Source organism: Coenobita brevimanus, chromosome 12 (genome assembly GCF_032717465.1).
Source record: "Coenobita brevimanus isolate Jiangsu-jjx chromosome 12, ASM3271746v2, whole genome shotgun sequence".
In the NCBI taxonomy this organism is placed as follows: Eukaryota; Metazoa; Arthropoda; class Malacostraca; order Decapoda; family Coenobitidae; genus Coenobita; species Coenobita brevimanus.
Genome location: NC_136965.1, coordinates 19588963 through 19601939, shown reverse-complemented (window position 1 = coordinate 19601939; position 12977 = coordinate 19588963).

Sequence of the window (12977 nt, the reverse complement as noted above, 5' to 3'; positions counted from 1 at the left end):
TCAGCAGCAGCCTTCAGCTCCGTACCACGTACCATCACACCAGCAGCACGTTGCTGTCGATACCAAATCAACGGAGCGGTCGACTTCAGCAAACTTGGGAGTAAACATCACTTTCCTCTCCACTTTGCGTTTGCTTCTCAACGAGAAGTCAGCCGTGTACTGCATGAGTTTGTCTCGGGATCTCTTAATATCAAAGTAGATCAGGCCAGGCTGAACTTGCAGAGGATGCGGGAAGAATACCACCCTGCATCTACTTTCTCCAATATCTCCCGCTTTTTCTCCAGAGTCAACACCATTCTCTTCCTCTTCTCAGGCGACTGGGCCATCATCACACACACGAAGGAGAGGTACGAGAGCAGCAGGAGTGCCTGCAGCAGGTTAGGCACCACCACAAAAGCGAGCACGTGGGCAGCCATGACGACGAGTGTGCACTTGTGACGAGAGACAGGCGGAAAGTGGGGAGAGTGCAGGGGCGCTGTAGTGGAGTGTCGGAGGAATGATGCACCACAACAAAGCTGTCCCACGCCCTGCGTTCCAAGTTCAAATTACCGGGAGGATTTTTTTTTTTTTTTTTTTTTTTTGGACCATTTTGAGAATATTGGATCCCGGGACGATTATGTCTGGTTAGTGGGGATGTTCGGATATTGGGCGTCCGGATATTAGAGGGATTATTTATTAACATTAGGGATAGGGTTGTCACAGGTAGACAGAAAAAGACCTTGGACGAGGTCATTGAGTGTGACCTCAGGGTTAAGGAACTGAATAGGGAAGTTGCCTGAGATGAGCAGCATGGAAAGCTGCCATTAGGTGACGAAGGCTGACACATGCAAGCATGGTGGAGCCTTTAAAAACTAAACGAAAATGAAACTTTGCCTTTTCTCAATGACAGTTTGCCAAAAGTGATTCATTCAAAATATGCATGATACTGGGTAGCGATTTTTTACATGTTGATTAGGTTAGAATTTTTTGCATGATTGGTATTGGAGGCTTTCAAGGTTAGGTTTAGTGGCAGTCGTTGGTGGTTAAAATTATGGTGGGTATTTGGGGACAAAACCTCTCTGTTAGGTTAGGATGCACTGGTGCGTCCAGTCGGCGATATTGTATGTAAACGCACTGCCTTGGGGCATTTTTAATAACCTGTCTTAATATACAGTAGTTATCTTTATAGTATTGGGCTTCCAGAACTTACCTCCCTATTTTACATGTAAATATATGTAATGTTTTAGGACGAACTTGATTCAGCACGATGTTGTGCATGACCTACCTAGTGTTGTATGTGGTCTGTACTATTTTGTTACTGATTTGCTGAAGCCATGTCTGATAAGGGAAAGAGTTGGATGATGATGGTGGTTTTAATGTAGTATATTATGCTTTTTGTAATTTTGTTATTGCCTGTGGACCGGGCTGGCTGTAAGGGGTGGTGGGGAGGCCAGGTTTAATAAAACAAACTTTATTGAAGGTTATTTAAAGTTTGACATCATTATCATCGTCATCATCCAGATGTATTTTCCCACCTAAAGATAATAATAATAATAATAATAATAATCATCATCTGGCCTTTTGTTTCTCAAAAGCGCCAGTTCTTCCTTTGGGAATTCACTAGCGCTCGACACCTATACATTATTTTTAAAATTACAAGAGTTGTGACATTTCGTGTATATAATACAAGCTACATCATATATACATGAAAGTGGCAATAATTAAACCCTATAATCATCCGTCATAGTACCTCTCTACAGGTCATAGCATTTTGAAAAAAGAAAGGCTTTCAGCTGTCTCTTAAAGGATTCAACAGTGGAGAGTTGTCTTATGGACAATGGCAATCTGTTGTATAATCTAGGGGCTCTATATGCAAAAGAATGATCAGAGAAAGATGACTGGTGAATGGCTCCTGGCTCATCAAGACGCAAGGAATCATCTTCACTGCGTAACATCACACCCAGGCATGCCAATGGGAGTTTTAACAATTCAGCAAGATACTTCGGTTCACCAAACTTAAGAACCTTGAATGTAATAAGACACCGTATAAATTCAATTCTAGCCTTTACTGGTAACCAATGCAACTCAATCAGAAACAGGGTAGTTGAGGTTCTCGGAGGGAGACCAAAGATAAGTCATGCTGCCCTGTTCAACAGAGACTGAACTTTTGTTAGTATATTATTTGGAAGACCAACCCACAGTGAATTACAATAATCAACACAAGACAAGACCTCTGCATGGACCAATGTTAAGAGGCACCGTCTATTCAGGAATTTTCTCACAGAGGACAGATTTCTGATATGCAAGTTAGCCCTCTTACAACCTGATTAATATGTTCTTTGTAATTTAACTTAGAATTAAAATAAACACCCAGATTTCGAACAGAACTGACTGGGTGAAGCTGTGACACGCCAATGTACAAAGCCAGGGCATTGTCAGTGTCATCACCCCTTCTGTTTCCTCTGATGATGATACTCTCAGTTTTACCATCATTCAGCTTAAGTTTCCTCTTAGCCATCCAAATCTTAATATCAGACATTAGAGATTCAAACTTTGTCTTAGTATCGTTGATATTTGATATCTTAACATAGAGCTTGGTGTCATCAGCATCAAAATGATAGGACACATCATGAGCATCAAGTAGAGACGATAAACTACTTATGTAGATAGTAAATAGAATTGGACCCAATACTGATCCTTGAGGGACTCCAAATAGAAGGGGAGCAGAATCAGAGCTTATTATAATCAACAACCACTCTCTGAGATCTGTCTGACAGATACGACTAATGGAGCAAAAGGGCACTATCACGAACGCCGTAAAAATACAGATCATCCAACAACAGTTTATTATCTACTGTATCAAAAGCTGCAGACAGATCCAACAGAACTAGGAGAGAGGACATCCCACTACAAGTGTTTGCCACCAAGTCACTCTGAATCCTTGTTAGTGCAGTTTCAGTTGAATGGTATTTTCTGTATGCTGATTGAACAACAGGAAGAACTCTGTTGTGTTCCAGTAGTGGTAAGAGTTGATCGAGTCTGGCCCGCTCAATACTCTTGGATAAAAAAGACAGGTTATAGACAGGACGATAATTTGTCATGCTCTCGACATCAGGGCCAGGTTTCTTAGTTAGGGGCCTAACCAAAGCACGTTTCTCAGACTGGACAAAATTACTTTCTAAGAAGCATCTATTTATTATGTTGCAGATAAAGTCTGCAGCGTGCTCATACACATCAGGCAGTTGTGACATGTTACATGGATCGAGTGAGCAAAATGTTTTATTAAGTTCTCTGATATAACATTTGACTTCATTTACATCCAGCGGATGGAATGTTGAAAGCAAATGATCCCCGGTGCACCGTGGCTGGAAGTCAACTGAGTACGCTTCACTAGGAGAACTGCTGTCTAAATCACTTCTTATGCGAGATATCTTACTTGTAAAAAATGAAGCAAAATCATTAGCCAATTGAGTATCAGATACAGAAGTTGGTTTAACAATTACATTCCTCCGATCAACCAAAATGTTCACAACTACAGAGAGTTTTTTTTTATCACCACCACATGAATCAACTTTATTTTGATAATACCTAGCCTTTTGGGCTTTTACAGTGTGAACGACTGCTATTCTCGCAAAAACATAAGGCAAACGAGTTACTTCGGTCCACTGCAAGCGCCACTCATGTTCTGCCCTTCTATGTTGTCTACACAAAGAATTAATGGATGGACCATACCACGGAGAATCATCACGTACAGTGATTGTTTTTACTACCTCAGGACAATAATGGTCAAAAACTGACCTAAGCTTGTTGTAAATATCAACCAGTTCATTAGAAGAAATACTGGAAGAATCAGTGAAGTTTAAACGTTGATCAGTTTCAAGACACATCAACTGGCTGTCAACAGCGCATTCACCAACACCAAGGAACATCAAAACAACACCCGGCACATGATACCATACACAAATACTGTTATCTCTCCCCCTTCGCCCACCTCAGACCAGCTTCCAGAAGCATATCCACACCCAGATCACTCGCCACTCCATTCCAGTCACTTAAAGACAACACACAGCTGCATGCACGGCCTCCTGACATCCACCCTTCTGAATCCTATCTTCCTCGTGAGGACAGGGTCCACCTGGCCAGGCTGAGATGTGTGCACCATCCAGCCCTCTTAAGCTATCAGAAGAGGCTGGATGACTCCGTCCAGGATGCAACACAGCACCCCATACTGTTAAGCACATTATGGAAGACTGCATTGCACACAATCACCAATGCCAACAACACAACATACACTCTTTGAGAGCTCTGTGGGAAAGCCCGGTCTCGGCCATGGCCTTCCTAAAGGACTCGGGGCTGTTCAGCCAGACTGCCTAGGGAACAACTACTACTACTACTACACAGGTAATGGAGAGAGGGATGGCATTGTTAATGAATGGTGATGGATGGAATATCTTAAATTTGTTGTATGCTGATGATGCAGTACTGCTTGCAAATACCGGACAAGAACTTGGCAGGGTAGTGCAGAGTTTTGCTGATGTCTGTGAGTGTCATGTCTTGAGAGTAAATTTAGAAAAGAGTAAAGTGATGGTTATTGAGAGAGATGGTGACTCCCAGTGTGATGTTACAGTGAATGGTGAGAGACTGGAATTGGTGAGAGAGTTCAAATACCTGGGTATAGTAATAGAAAAGAGAGGAAAATGTGCAAAAGAAGTGGAAAGTAGAGTGACACAAGGAAGAAAGGTAGCTGATGCAATGAAGATCTTGATAAGAAACAGAGGCTTGAGTGTTGCAGTTGCCCAAGGCTTACATGAAGGAGTGTTTGTGCCAACGTTTAACATTTGGATGTGAGACTATGGTTTGGCATAAAAATGAAAAGTCAAGAGTGAGAGCATTGGAGATAGGTATGTTGAGGAATGTATGCGGAGTGCAGAGAGTGGATAGGATACGAAATAATTTAATTCGTGAAAGATGTGGAGCGAGGATGTGTGTGGATACCAGAATCGAAGAGAGTGTACTGAGATAGTATGGTCATGTGGAGAGAATAGATAACAATAGAGTGGTGAAAAAGCTACGGTACATCCCCGTAGTACACTCCTATATGGGCGGCAGAGGACGTCACGTACTAGGAATTCACGTACTGTGAATACATAAACTTATGGGAAAAATTACATATGGGCGGCAAGCCCCTTCATTGGGAACCCTTGAGACGCTATTCAGACCTAAGTATTGTACTATACAGGGAAACTATCTAAGACATATTACCTAAGATGAAGTAAACCAACAAGATTATGGCTTTACTTATTAAATCAACAAGGATATGGCTTCACTAAACCAACAAGAATATGGCTGAAGATGGGTGGAGCATTGTCTACCGTTATCGCTTCTTGGGGGGGACAATGTCGCGTACTCAGCGTAACCCTGGATTTGGGCCACTCTTCGTTGCCTGTCTCGCTTACAAGGAGTTCATTTCGCGTATAAATAAAAGAAACACTAAAATAAAAAATAGGTCCTTGCATACAAGGGAGATTGCGTACTCGGAACTCGCGTACTGTGGGGATGTACTGTATTTCTGAGCAAATTTGTAGGTTGGAAGAGGCAAGGTTGGCCAAGGAGAAGGTGGAGGGATATGGTGGATGAGTGTGTGAGGAAGAGAGGTATGGAAGTTGTTTAGGCTAGGGGACCGATGAGACAGAGCTGGCTGGATGAATGTTGTGAGGAGAATTGCATGATGTATTGGTGTTAGGATGAGGGAAGTACAAGTTGTAGGTAAGAAAAAAAGATTGTGAAGGAACTGTAAAGCAGGCAGTAGTGGAGAGGTATATTTGACTGCCAATCATAGAACTAGAAACAGATTTACAGGGCAAAATCTGAGTCTGAGAGACGTTTACTGGATAACCTAATGAGTGTTGAAAGGAGGAATGTGATATTTAAGATGGCGAATCAGATGAAGAAGGAAATCAGGGATATCATAGGTGAGCAGTGTGTGAAGAATGATGAAGGAAAGGTAGCGGTGAACAGTGAGGATATTAGACTGCTTGAGAGAACATTATAAGGAGGGGTTTGACTGGAACAGGGAGGGTTTGGAGTCAGTGGATCCAGCGTTTGGCCCTTGGCGGTGTGTGATTCATGCTGCCATTGTGAGCAGCATTATTCGCATGATGCAGTTTGGAAAAGCGGTGGGTGTGTCTGGGTTGACTTCTTAAATGCTGAAGGCCTCAGGATATATAGGGGTGGGTTTAGTTACTGATTTGATAAATACGGCACATGCAGGCATGTTGAAGCCTCTATGTATAATACGAGCCTAAAAGGTGCTGAAAGAAGGACTGGTATTTATGGTGGGTATGCTGATGAAAAGTGAAAGCAGGGATAGCATAGGTGAGCAGTGCTTGAAGAATGGCAGATTAAGAATAGCGGTAGATATTGGGAGTGTTATGGATACTTGGAGAGAATATTACAGCCAGTTACAGAATCAGTAGTTTGGAAGAGGGAAAGTTTGGAGAGGTTAGATTATGAAGTTTAGTGCATTCAGGTACTTGGGTAGTGTGATGAGTAAGGATGGAACTTTTGGGGTTGAAGTGCTTGAAAGAGTACAGCAGGGAAGGAAGGTTGTTGGTTCACTGAAAGCAGTGATGACAAGTAGGGAGGTGAGTATGGAAGTTAAGAAGTCACCGCATGATAGTACTGTGATCCCTACTCTGACGTATGGAAGTGAGGCATGGACACTGGTAGAGGGGAACAAGTCAAGAGAGAGAGCATTGGAAATGGGTTACTTGAGAGGAGCATGTGGAGTCACATGAGGGACAGGTTGGTGAATGAAGAAGTGAAAGAACGTTGTGGGGTGGATGTGGATGTGGTTGAGAAAATTAGGAGAAATACACTGAGGTGGTTTGGACATGTGTAGAGGATAGAGAGTGAAAGACTGACTAAGAGGGGTGTTTGTAGGTGAAGTGGAGGGAGGGGAAGACCGAGGATGAGGTGGAGGGATGGAGTTAAGAGGTATATGAGGGAGGGGGGAGTGAGTTTGGTGGAGGGCAGTCAAATGGTGGGTGACAGAGCGACTCAGAGGCGTTTTGTCTGCGACCACCCTCTGCGGGATTAGGGCGTCGGGCTATAGATAGATGGATAGATAGTCTTTGCTTTTTGTAGGTACTGTGGGCAAGGCAAATGATAGACTGTAGGGAAGGAATGTTGTGTGTATTTTTGGGTTGACTTCTGATGTAATGAAGGTCTTTGGAGGTATGACAGAGGGTTTAGTTAATTTTGCTGTATACAGTAATCCCTCATTTATCCAGACATGCAGTATCTGCACCTGTTCATTAACTGGATACTGGACTTTGGCTCTATTAAACCATTATCTGAATTTACTTGCTATTATGTGGATGTCAAGGTCCAGCCAGCCGACATATTATAAGTTTCAGTATCGTGGTCGCTGGCCTCGAGCCGTGAGTGGGAAATAGGCCGTAATCCATAACCAGAGCTAATAATTCCATCCGCCCCTGTCCTGAATGGTCAGAGTCACATGCTGGTTCAATCACTCCCAACGAACGTCCAAGAGCCGAGTAATACAACTGTAACCCACCACTGGTGTCAAAACATCCATTTGCATCCGCACCAATTGTCCAAAGTCGTGTGGTCACCGGGCTAAGTCTTTCTCAACTGCCACCATGCATTGAACACAGACCACAAACCACGAGTACATGTTCGGTGACAGCGACCGTCTGCCTCTCTACTGAACGTCCAGAGTCACCGGGTCACCGGGAGTTTTATTTCTGAATGGCCACCGGACGTCTAACAGATCACAAGCCACAAGTACATGTTCTGTAAAAGCACCCATCTGCCTTGTGACAGAAGGGTGAAAATCCTGCCCACAGTCTTGCTCCTCCCACCTCCCGTCCCTCCTCCATACCCTTCTGGCTTCCCCCTCACTCCCTCCCTTCCTTTGTGCTGACGGCATTGACTCGTGATTTTTTTTTTTTTTTTTTGAATAATATTGGTCGTATCGAGATTCCAAAGTGACCACAAGAAAGCACATGATATTGTGCATCTACTCATGTGCTTAACCCTTGGAAAGTGCAGGCAAAATTTTGCACTAGGATAATTGGAAGTTATATGAAGTGAGTATTGCTCTTGAACACTTTATTGTCTGTGCGTTTCTCTACTTTTCCTCATCAGTTTTCAGTGTTTTTATTAGCTTATCTTATAGTATAAACACCAATGAAGATGATGGTTTACATTTATACCAATTGAACCAATTTCCTGGTGGCATATTTGGCTGTGGAATTTTTTTGTGGCCAGGGACCAGTTATCACTGGTGTCAAATAACTGATTTTCCAACCGTCTTGAGTTTTTTTGTGGATGTTTATTGTTTATGCATTGTTTCCTTGGTGTGTAGCATTCCTGTGAATAATTCTACATGTGTTTTGATGTCTAGATGTCAGGCATGGGGCAGTTACAGGGGTATTGTAATCAATTACGATTACAATTACTTTTGCAAACTTCAGATTATGATTACGAGTTTGATTACAGTATAATTATGAGTAATCGATTACTGTTACGATTATATAAGAAGTAATCACGGTTACAATCGTGATTACATGTACTGTTATGCACTATATAATTATGAGCACGTTTCTTTTATACTTAACATTGATTAAGTAAATAGCTGAAGTTAGTTTTTAAAAGCAACAACATCGTCCAGTAATATAAAAGTGATATTTTTTAGTGATAACATATCTTATATGCAAATCATTTAAATAAGAATTGCCTTTGTAAGGAAGAACATAGTGTTAAGCTCTGCAGACTCAGTGAGCTTGCAGACTCAGCACAAGCAGCGACATTGCAGATACGGACAGGGTTGTGGGCGGCACACCTTTCCCTGTCCTCTTACAAACGGTCAGGGATTACCCTCCTCCTTGTTAACTGATACACCACCACTGACATTGTCTTAGAATCTTTTGTGTGTGTGTGTGTGGTTACATTACTATGAGTGTCTCTCACGGGATCTTTGTTAGCCCGTGCCCCACCTTGTGCGGCGAATATTACGCAGCAACAACTATATGCTGGACACTTTTCTGAGGAACCAGATATTTTCTCTACCCAGGGGATATGCTGGAATATTCTCAACCCTACATCCTGCAGGTGGTCATCAGGGTGGCTGTGCCATCTTCCGCTGTGCTGATTTGCCTTTCATATTTTCCCTGCAGTCTTCTCTCCAGGCAGTGGCAGTTCAGCTGCACCTAGGCATTAGGTGCATAGTGTGTAAAACCTGTCACCTTTCAAATACTGTTGCCATTTGAGAGAACCTTGATGGATTGGTTTACCAGCTGCCATGGCAGTTCATTCACCTTGAGGATTTGAACGGAAGCCATCCGTTGTGGGGAAACGTTTTATCCAATCCACGACGTTATTTGCTGGTGTCAGTGATGGAGGATTGAGACCTCTTTGTCCTTAGTACAGGGGATCCTACACATATAGGAGTTCACAATGGTACCTTTTTAGCTATTGACTTCATTCTGTCATCACCGGACTGTGCACTAGATTTTATGTGGATTGTCTTTGATATCCATGGCAGTGACCACTACCCAGTTTTACTACACACAGCTGGCAGTTCATCCACACCACAGGTTTCCTGTTGGTGTCTGGACTGGACTGAGTGAGACCTTTTTCAAGACCCAAGTGTTCCTCAGTCTTGGGGGTGGAGTTTCATAGTGTTGATGAAGCTGTACTGCGTTTCACCTGTACTCTTTACCAGGCAGGTGTGAGGGCAGTTCCCAGAACAAGTGGCTGCTCTCCTCATAGGCCTGTGCCATAGTGCAATAGTAAGTGTGCAGCAGTTTGCAGAGCCTACAGAGCTGGATACTCAAGTTTACCTGCACAGGGAGTGAGTTTTTAAAGGTGCAGCTCCACCAAGTCCTTGCAAAATACAGGTGGACCATAAAGAATGCACAGTGTAGCCCCTGGGCAACCTGTGCTTCGTCCATTAACTCCTGCACTCCTCCATGCCAGGTTTGGAAGGTACAAGGGATATGTTCATCAAACCCACCAGTGGCCAGGATCAGTAGAGGTATTGTGTCAGAATCTCAGGTGGTTGCTACTGCTTTTGCTGAACAATTTATACTGTTTCCGGGAGAGAGCCTTCAGCACCATATTTTGGTGATTGCAGTAGGAGAGGTTGGGGCTGGGTTTTCAGTCATCGGGGAAGGGGAGGCTGACAACACCTTATTCACTGAGAGAGAACTGCCCGTACTTGCTGCATGGACACAGCTCCAGGACACGATGATATTCCACATGCTGTAATTCGCCATCTAGGGGAGGAGTCCTTGGCCTTGTTCAACTGGAGGGGATGATGCCAACTGGCTGGCACCTGGCAATAATCCTGATTCCTAAGCCAGGGAAGGACCAGTCCATTGTGTCCAGTTTCGGCACACCCTCTTTGACATTGTACATTTGCAAACTGTTTTTAGAAAATGGTGGGTTTGTATCTAAATCCCTGTGGGTTCAAGCAGATGTGATCCACTATGGAGAACACCATGGACAATGTTATTTACCTTGAGCCATCCATCTGCTCCAAATATTCTTCCAGATACAATCGTGACTTGAGAAGGGGTTTGATGCAGCTTGGTGTGATGGCAGTTTATCAAGTCTCCATTTTTATGGTCTTTGGGGTTGCTTACCCATTTTTATTCAGAACTTCCTCTTTGACAGGAAGTTTCCTGTGTGTGTGTGTGTGTGTGTGTGTGTGTGTGTGTGTGTGTGTGTGTGTGTGTGTGGGATGTGAACTCTCCCCTGTACTCTGAGGAGGAGGAGGTGCCACAGAGGAGTGTTTTGAGTGTAGCATTATTTGCTGTTGCAGTTAACCCTCTCATTACTGGACGATGCAGACTGCGTACAACCACGAGCAATTACTCAGGATGTGGGCTGGCTCGGCCTTTGCTGAATGCTGCTAGAACCCCCCCTTGTTTCTGCACTCTCGGTACTTCTTAAACTTTTTGTCCTCAGACCCTTGGTTTTGCTTCAATTTCCATGATTTTATTATTCCATGTGGAGAGGATGGAGGGTGAGAGACTGATCAGGAGTGTGTGTGTGAGTTAGGTGGAGGGGAGGAGAGGGAGGGGAAGGCCAACGGTGAGATGGAGGGATGGGGTGGAGAGGTTTATGAGAGAAGGGGGCGTGAGTTGGGAGCAGGGCAGTGAAATGGTGTGGGACAGGGCGACGTAGAGGCAGTTTGTTTGTGGCCATCCCGTGGGGGATTGAGGCATCTGGCAATAGATAGATTGATAGATATTATTCCTCGTAATCTCTAATAGTTGTGCTTGCTTATGGTGTTGCAAAGAATGTTTGGCGAACATAAATTATGCGCTGATTTACAATGTTTTTCATTTCCTTTGTGTTTTCTCATAGAAATATATGTTTTATAGTAGTTGTTACTGAGAAAGAGTTTTATGATGTTTCGTTAGTGACATTTTGGTATACAAACATTTCCTGTTGGACAGTTTGGGTCGGTTTTACGTTCCACAAAAGGAAATTATCTTACGGTTGTGCTGCAGTGCTGGAACGGTGTTTTGGACGGCCAAAGTTGTTGCTGAATTATTGTTTTCCCTTGCCTTTATTTATGCCTCTATCTGCCTGATTTTGTATTCACTTAGTCTCGAATGGTTGTACTGTACTTGCTTATGGTGAATATAAAATGTGTTAATTTACCATCTTTCTTTCTTTCTCGTTTCCTCATAGAAACCTCAATATAACGGACTTCAATAGTTCAGTATTCACTTTTGTCGGACTCGAGGATCTACCTGACTAAATTGCTGTATATCAGAAAAAGTCCGATAAAGGCAGAAGCAGTGTGGACTGCCTGACCACTTCAGCTGTGTTCACCACAATAAGGTAAATAAAAAACATGTTTATCAGTGTACGGTACAGTATTATTATATATATTATACCATTTGACCAAACCATACGTGCTCCCTACGTGTCAAGTGGGTTGGTGGAGGGTTAGTGCCCCTCCCTGTAAAACAAATAACTCAGAGTCAAATGGCCACCCCATACGGGATTATGGTGTCTGGTAATAGATAGATAGATTATTGTAGTGAAGTTATAACACAGTATGGTACCACAGTGGTAGTTAAAACAGTTTAACAACTGTTCGTTCTATCTGGACTAATGTCTGATACAGTATATCGGAAAAGTCCGGTTTAGCAGAGGGAAGTCCGGATGTCGCTTTTATCGGAATTTTGCATTTTTCGGAATGGTTTGGGCCCCAATTAGTCTGTTGTAGTGAGGTCTTACTGTATATGTTTCATGGTAATTATTTACTAATAAAGAGTTTTACAAAATTTCATTAGCTACATTTTGGTATATAAACATTTACTGTTGAACAGTTCGGATTGGTCTTACTTACCACAAATGGAAATTACCTTACGGTCGTGCGTGGGAGCGGTGTTTGGCTAAATTATTTTTTCCCCTGCCTTTATTTATGCCTCTATCTGCCTGATTTTTTATTCACATAATCTCAGATAGTTGCGCTTGCATATGGTGTTGATAAAAACGTTTGACGAATATAAATTATGTGCTAATTTATGATGTTTCTTTCTTCCATCAAGGGGCGATTTTGTTCGACGCAGCTTGCGTTGTCCAGTAACGAGCGGGTGACTTTTGCACCACTATCCTAACTGTCGAAAGAGTTACTGGCATTGTGGAGATCCTAGCAGAGGGAGTGAAGAGCTTCCTCTTTGTGGATGATGTCTCTGTCTCCTTTGCTGCATCCAGTATGTTGGTGGCAGAGTGCTGGCTGCAACTTGCAATAAATCATTCTGTTACCAGGGCACCGAAACATGGCTTTTAGATTTTCCTCATCTGAGACCATTGCAGTGCACTTCTGCCAGTTACATGGGGCCCATCCTGACCCATAAATCTGGGCCAAAGGATTGCTGGTATGGAATTGAGGTTTTTAGGCCTCATCTGTGACCCCTGTCTTATTTGGATCCCACATTTAAAGCAGA